Here is a 9699-nt window from a genome sequence, read left to right as displayed (position 1 = left end):
GACAGGCCAAAAAAAAAAATGTAGAACCATTTTCACAAAAAATTGCAGATGTTTTTTTCTCATTTTCGTGACACAAAAACAGTGACCCCGGTCATGCCAAACTAGCGACATTCTGGACAGGCCTAAAAAAAAAATTAAAAACCATTTTCACCAAAAATGGCTGATTTTTTTCTTCATTTTTTGACACAAAAACAGTGACCCCGGTCATGCCGAACTATCGACATTCTGGACAGGCCTAAAAAAAATTTTAAAAAACATTTTCACCAAAAATGGCTGATTTTTTTTTGTCCCTAAAAACGATGACTCCGATCATGCCGAAAAAGCGACATTTTGGACAGGCCTAAAAAAAAAGCATTTTAGAACCATTTTCAAAAAAAGCTCAGAATTCTTTTTTTCATTTTTTGACACAAAAACAGTGACCCCGGTCATGCTGAACTATCGTCATTCTGGACAGGCCTAAAAAAAAAATTCAAAACCATTTTCACAAAAAATTGAAGATATTTTTTTCTCATTTTCGTGACACAAAAACAGTGACCCCGGTCATACCGACCTATCGACATTCTGGACATGCCTAAAAAAACATTTTAAAACCATTTTCACAAAAAATTGCAGATTTCTATTTTGTCCCTAAAAACGATGACTCCGATCATGCCGAAAAAGCGACATTCTGGACAGGCCAAAAAAAAAATGTAGAACCATTTTCACAAAAAATTGCAGATGTTTTTTTCTCATTTTCGTGACACAAAAACAGTGACCCCGGTCATGCCGAACTATCGACATTCTGGACAGGCCTAAAAAAACATTTTAAAACCATTTTCACCAAAAATTGCAGATTTCTATTTTGTCCCTAAAAACGATGACTCCGATCATGCTGAAAAAGCGACATTCTGGACAGGTTTAAAAAAAAAATTTAAAACCATTTTCAACAAAAATTGCTGATTTTTTTTTCTTCATTTTCGTGACACAAAAACAGTGACCCCGGTCATGCCAAACTAGCGACATTCTGGACAGGCCTAAAAAAAACATTTTAAAACCATTTTCACAAAAAATTGCAGATTTCTTTTTTGTCCCTAAAAACGATGACTCCGATCATGCCGAAAAAGCGACATTCTGGACAGGCCCAAAAAAATAATGTAGAACCATTTTCACAAAAAATTGCAGATATTTTTTTCTCATTTTCGTGACACAAAAACAGTGACCCCGGTCATGCCGAACTATCGACATTCTGGACAGACCTAAAAAAAACATTTTAAAACCATTTTCACCAAAAATTGCAGATTTCTATTTTGTCCCTAAAAACGATGACTCCGATCATGCTGAAAGAGCGACATTCTGGACAGGTCTAAAAAAAATTTTTAAAACCATTTTCACCAAAAATTGCTGATTTTTTTTTCTTCATTTTCCTGACACAAAAACAGTGACCCCGGTCATGCCAAACTAGCGACATTCTGGACAGGCCTTAAAAAAACATTTTAAAACAATTTTCACTAAAAATTGTAGATTTCTATTTTTGTCACCAAAAACGAATACTCCGATCATGCCGAACTAGCGACATTTTGGACAGGCCTAAAAAAAAAGCATTTTAGAACCATTTTCAAAAAAAAAGCTCAGAATTCTTTTTTTCATTTTTTGACACAAAAACAGTGACCCCGGTCATGCCGAACTATCGACATTCTGGACAGTCCTAAAAAAAACATTTTAAAACCATTTTCACAAAAAATTGCAGATTTCTATTTTGTCCCTAAAAACGATGACTCCGATCATGCCGAAAAAGCGACATTTTGGACAGGCCTAAAAAAAAGCATTTTAGAACCATTTTCAAAAAAAGCTCAGAATTCTTTTTTTCATTTTTTGACACAAAAACAGTGACCCCGGTCATGCCGAACTATCGACATTCTGGACAGGCCTAAAAAAAACATTTTAAAACCATTTTCACAAAAAATTGCAGATTTCTATTTTTTCCCTAAAAACGATGACTCCGATCATGCCGAAAAGCGACATTCTGGACAGGTCTAAAAAAAAAATTTAGAACCATTTTCACCAAAAATTGCAGATATTTTTTTTTCATTTTCGTGACACAAAAACAGTGACCCCGGTCATGCCGAACTATCGACATTCTGGACAGGCCTAAAAAAACATTTTAAAACCATTTTCACAAAAAATTGCAGATTTCTATTTTGTCCCTAAAAACGATGACTCCGATCATGCCGAAAAAGCGACATTCTGGACAGGCCTAAAAAAAATTTTTAAAACCATTTTCACAAAAAATTGCAGATTTCTATTTTGTCCCTAAAAACGATGACTCCGATCATGCCGAAAAGCGACATTCTGGACAGGCCTAAAAAAAAAATTAAAAACCATTTTCACCAAAAATGGCTGATTTTTTTTTCTTCATTTTTTGACACAAAAACAGTGACCCCGGTCATACCGAACTATCGACATTATGGACAGGCCTAAAAAAAACATTTTAAAACCATTTTCACAAAAAATTGCAGATTTCTATTTTGTCCCTAAAAACGATGACTCCGATCATGCCGAAAAAGCAACATTCTGGACAGGCCTAAAATTTTTTTTTTTAACCATTTTCAAAAAAAAAGCTCAGAATTATTTTTTCATTTTTTGACACAAAAACAGTGACCCCGGTCATGCCGAACTATCATCATTCTGGACAGGCCTAAAGAAAAATTACAAAACCATTTTCACCAAAAATGGCTGATTTTTAATTCTTCATTTTTTGACACAAAAACAGTGACCCCGGTCATACCGAACTATCGACATTCTGGACATGCCTAAAAAAACATTTTAAAACCATTTTCACAAAAAATTGCAGATTTCTATTTTGTCCCTAAAAACGATGACTCCGATCATGCCGAAAAAGCGACATTCTGGACAGGCCTAAAAAAAAATGTAGAGCACACACACACACCGACAACACACACACACACACACACACCGACAACACACACACACACACACCGACAACACACACACACACACACACCGACAACACACACACACACACACACCGACAACACACACACACACACACCGACAACACACACACACACACACACACACCGATAACACACACACACACACACACACACTGACAACACACACACACACATCGACAACACACACACACACACACCGACAACACACACACACACCGACAACACACACACACAGAACACACACACACACACCGACAACACACACACACACAATGACAACACACACACACAAAGACACCGACAACACACACACACACACACCGACAACACACACACACACACACACACACACACACACACACCGACAACACACACACACACACACCGACAACACACACACACACACACTGACAACACACACACACACAGACAACACACACACACACACCGACAACACACACACACACACACCGACAACACAGACACACACACACACCGACAACACACACACACACACACACAGATAACACACAGACACACACTGACAACACACACACACACACACACACCGACAACACACACACACACACACACACACACCGACAGCACACACACACACACACACCGACAACACACACACACACACACACACACAACACACACACACACACCGACAACACACACACACACACACTGACAACACACACACACACACACAGACAACACACACACACACACCGACAACACACACACACACACACCGACAACACAGACACACACACACACCGACAACACACACACACACACACACAGATAACACACAGACACACACTGACAACACACACACACACACACACACCGACAACACACACACACACACACACCGACAACACACACACACACACACACCGACAACACACACACACACACACACACACCGACAGCACACACACACACACACACCGACAACACACACACACACACACAACACACACACACACACCGACAACACACACACACACACACCGACAGCACACACACACACACACACCGACAACACACACACACACACACAACACACACACACACACCGACAACACACACACACACACAACGACAACACACACACAAACACACCGACAACACACACAAACACACACCGACAACACGCACACACACACCGACAACACACACACACACACACACACACCAGCAACACACACACACACCGACAACACACACACACACACACCGACAACACACACACACACACCGACAACACACAGACACACACACACACCGACAACACACACACACACACACCGACAACACACACACACACACACCGACAACACACACACACACACACCGACAACACACACACACACACACACCGACAACACACACACACACCGACAACACACACACACACACAACACACACACACACACCGACAACACACACACACACACCGACAACACACACACACAAACACACCGACAACACACACACAAACACACACACACCGACAACACACACACACACCGACAACACACACACACACACACCGACAACACACACACACACACACACCGACAACACACACACACACACCGACAACACACACACACACACCAGAAACACACACACACACACACCGACAACACACACACACACACACCGACAACACACACACACACACCGACAACACACACACACCGACAACACACACACACACACACACACCGACAACACACACACACACACACTGACAACACACACACACACCGACAACACACACACACACACACCGACAACACACACACACACACCGACAACACACACACACCGACAATACACACACACACACACACACACACACCGACAACACACACACACCGACAACACACACACACACACCGACAACACACACACACCGACAACACACACACACACACACACACACACCGACAACACACACACACCGACAACACACACACACACAACACACACACACACACCGACAACACACACACACACACCGACAACACACACACACACCGACAACACACACACACAACACACACACACCGACAACACACACACACACCGACAACACACACACACACACACACACCAACAACACACACACACCGACAACACACACACACACACACACACACACACACACACACACACACACCCAGACTACACACACACACACCGACAACACACACACACACCGACAACACACACACACACACCATTTTCACCAAAAATTGCTGATTTTTTTTTCTTCATTTTCGTGACACAAAAACAGTGACCCCGGTCATGCCAAACTAGCGACATTCTGGACAGGCCTAAAAAAAAAACATTTTAAAACCATTTTCACAAAAAATTGCAGATTTCTATTTTGTCCCTAAAAACGATGACTCCGATCATGCCGAAAAAGCGACATTTTGGACAGGCCTAAAAAAAAAGCATTTTAGAACCATTTTCAAAAAAAGCTCAGAATTCTTTTTTTCATTTTTTGACACAAAAACAGTGACCCCGGTCATGCCGAACTAGCGACATTCTGGACAGGCCTAAAAAAAACATTTTAAAACCATTTTCACAAAAAATTGTAGATTTCTATTTTTGTCACCAAAAACGATGACTCCGATCATGCCGAACTAGCGACATTTTGGACAGGCCTAAAAAAAAAGCATTTTAGAACCATTTTCAAAAAAAAAGCTCAGAATTCTTTTTTTCATTTTTTGACACAAAAACAGTGACCCCGGTCATGCCGAACTATCGACATTCTGGACAGGCCTAAAAAAAAATTAAAAAACCATTTTCACCAAAAATGGCTGATTTTTTTTTCTTCATTTTTTGACACAAAAACAGTGACCCCGGTCATACCGAACTATCGACATTCTGGACATGCCTAAAAAAACATTTTAAAACCATTTTCACAAAAAATTGCAGATTTCTATTTTGTCCCTAAAAACGATGACTCCGATCATGCCGAAAAAGCGACATTCTGGACAGGCCTAAAAAAAAATGTAGAACCATTTTCACCAAAAATTGCTGATTTTTTTTTCTTCATTTTCGTGACACAAAAACAGTGACCCCGGTCATGCCGAACTATCGACATTCTGGACAGGCCTAAAAAAAACATTTTAAAACCATTTTCACAAAAAATTGCAGATTTCTATTTTGTCCCTAAAAACGATGACTCCGATCATGCCGAAAAGCGACATTCTGGACAGGCCTAAAAAAAAAATTAAAAACCATTTTCACCAAAAATGGCTGATTTTTTTTTCTTCATTTTTTGACACAAAAACAGTGACCCCGGTCATACCGAACTATCGACATTATGGACAGGCCTAAAAAAAACATTTTAAAACCATTTTCACAAAAAATTGCAGATTTCTATTTTGTCCCTAAAAACGATGACTCCGATCATGCCGAAAAAGCAACATTCTGGACAGGCCTAAAAAATTTTTTTTTAACCATTTTCAAAAAAAAAGCTCAGAATTATTTTTTCATTTTTTGACACAAAAACAGTGACCCCGGTCATGCCGAACTATCATCATTCTGGACAGGCCTAAAGAAAAATTACAAAACCATTTTCACCAAAAATGGCTGATTTTTAATTCTTCATTTTTTGACACAAAAACAGTGACCCCGGTCATACCGAACTATCGACATTCTGGACATGCCTAAAAAAACATTTTAAAACCATTTTCACAAAAAATTGCAGATTTCTATTTTGTCCCTAAAAACGATGACTCCGATCATGCCGAAAAAGCGACATTCTGGACAGGCCTAAAAAAAAATGTAGAGCCATTTTCACCAAAAATTGCTGATTTTTTTTTCTTCATTTTCGTGACACAAAAACAGTGACCCCGGTCATGCCAAACTAGCGACATTCTGGACAGGCCTAAAAAAAAAACATTTTAAAACCATTTTCACAAAAAATTGCAGATTTCTATTTTGTCCCTAAAAACGATGACTCCGATCATGCCGAAAAAGCGACATTTTGGACAGGCCTAAAAAAAAAGCATTTTAGAACCATTTTCAAAAAAAGCTCAGAATTCTTTTTTTCATTTTTTGACACAAAAACAGTGACCCCGGTCATGCCGAACTAGCGACATTCTGGACAGGCCTAAAAAAAACATTTTAAAACCATTTTCACAAAAAATTGTAGATTTCTATTTTTGTCACCAAAAACGATGACTCCGATCATGCCGAACTAGCGACATTTTGGACAGGCCTAAAAAAAAAGCATTTTAGAACCATTTTCAAAAAAAAAGCTCAGAATTCTTTTTTTCATTTTTTGACACAAAAACAGTGACCCCGGTCATGCCGAACTATCGACATTCTGGACAGGCCTAAAAAAAAATTAAAAAACCATTTTCACCAAAAATGGCTGATTTTTTTTTCTTCATTTTTTGACACAAAAACAGTGACCCCGGTCATACCGAACTATCGACATTCTGGACATGCCTAAAAAAACATTTTAAAACCATTTTCACAAAAAATTGCAGATTTCTATTTTGTCCCTAAAAACGATGACTCAGATCATGCCGAAAAAGCGACATTCTGGACAGGCCTAAAAAAAAAATGTAGAACCATTTTCACAAAAAATTGCAGATATTTTTTTCTCATTTTCGTGACACAAAAACAGTGACCCCGGTCATGCCGAACTATCGACATTCTGGACAGGCCTAAAAAAAACATTTTAAAAACATTTTCACAAAAAATTGCAGATTTCTATTTTGTCCCTAAAAACGATGACTCCGATCATGCCGAAAAAGCGACATTCTGGACAGGCCTAAAAAAAATTTTTAAAACCATTTTCACAAAAAATTGCAGATTTCTATTTTGTCCCTAAAAACGATGACTCCGATCATGCCGAAAAGCGACATTCTGGACAGGCCTAAAAAATAAATTAAAAACCATTTTCACCAAAAATTGCTGATTTTTTTTTCTTCATTTTTTGACACAAAAACAGTGACCCCGGTCATGCCGAACTATCGACATTCTGGACAGGACTAAAAAAAAATTAAAAAAACATTTTCACCAAAAATGGCTGATTTTTAATTCTTCATTTTTTGACACAAAAACAGTGACCCCGGTCATACCGAACTATCGACATTCTGGACATGCCTAAAAAAACATTTTAAAACCATTTTCACAAAAAATTGCAGATTTCTATTTTGTCCCTAAAAACGATGACTCCGATCATGCCGAAAAAGCGACATTCTGGACAGGCCTAAAAAAAAATGTAGAACCATTTTCACCAAAAATTGCTGATTTTTTTTTCTTCATTTTCGTGACACAAAAACAGTGACCCCGGTCATGCCGAACTATCGACATTCTGGACAGGCCTAAAAAAAACATTTTAAAAACATTTTCACAAAAAATTGCAGATTTCTATTTTGTCCCTAAAAACGATGACTCCGATCATGCCGAAAAAGCGAGATTCTGGACAGGCCTAAAAGAAATTTTTAGAACCATTTTCACAAAAAATTGCAGATATTTTTTTCTCATTTTCGTGACACAAAAACAGTGACCCCGGTCATGCCGAACTATCGACATTCTGGACAGGCCTAAAAAAAAATTAAAAAACCATTTTCACCAAAAATGGCTGATTTTTTTTTCTTCATTTTTTGACACAAAAACAGTGACCCCGGTCATACCGAACTATCGACATTCTGGACATGCCTAAAAAAACATTTTAAAACCATTTTCACAAAAAATTGCAGATTTCTATTTTGTCCCTAAAAACGATGACTCAGATCATGCCGAAAAAGCGACATTCTGGACAGGCCTAAAAAAAAAATGTAGAACCATTTTCACAAAAAATTGCAGATATTTTTTTCTTCATTTTTTGACACAAAAACAGTGACCCCGGTCATGCCGAACTATCGACATTCTGGACAGGACTAAAAAAAAATTAAAAAAAAATTTTCACCAAAAATGGCTGATTTTTAATTCTTCATTTTTTGACACAAAAACAGTGACCCCGGTCATACCGAACTATCGACATTCTGGACAGGCCTAAAAAAAACATTTTAAAACCATTTTCACCAAAAATTGCAGATTTCTATTTTGTCCCTAAAAACGATGACTCCGATCATGCCGAACTAGCGACATTTTGGACAGGCCTAAAAAAAAAGCATTTTAGAACCATTTTCAAAAAAAAAGCTCAGAATTCTTTTTTTCATTTTTTGACACAAAAACAGTGACCCCGGTCATGCCGAACTATCGACATTCTGGACAGGCCTAAAAAAAAATTAAAAAACCATTTTCACCAAAAATGGCTGATTTTTTTTTCTTCATTTTTTGACACAAAAACAGTGACCCCGGTCATACCGAACTATCGACATTCTGGACAGGCCTAAAAAAACCATTTTAAAACCATTTTCACAAAAAATTGCAGATTTCTATTTTGTCCCTAAAAACGATGACTCCGATCATGCCGAAAAAGCGACATTCTGGACAGGCCTAAAAAAAAAAAAAAAAACATTTTCACCAAAAATTGCTGATTTTTTTTTCTTCATTTTTTGACACAAAAACAGTGACCCCGGTCATACCGAACTATCGACATTCTGGACATGCCTAAAAAAACATTTTAAAACCATTTTCACAAAAAATTGCAGATTTCTATTTTGTCCCTAAAAACGATGACTCAGATCATGCCGAAAAAGCGACATTCTGGACAGGCCTAAAAAAAAAATGTAGAACCATTTTCACA

Source organism: Salmo salar, chromosome 19 (assembly GCF_965601325.2).
Source record: "Salmo salar chromosome 19, fSalSal1, whole genome shotgun sequence".
In the NCBI taxonomy this organism is placed as follows: domain Eukaryota; kingdom Metazoa; phylum Chordata; class Actinopteri; order Salmoniformes; family Salmonidae; genus Salmo; species Salmo salar.
This window is presented reverse-complemented; position numbering follows the sequence as displayed.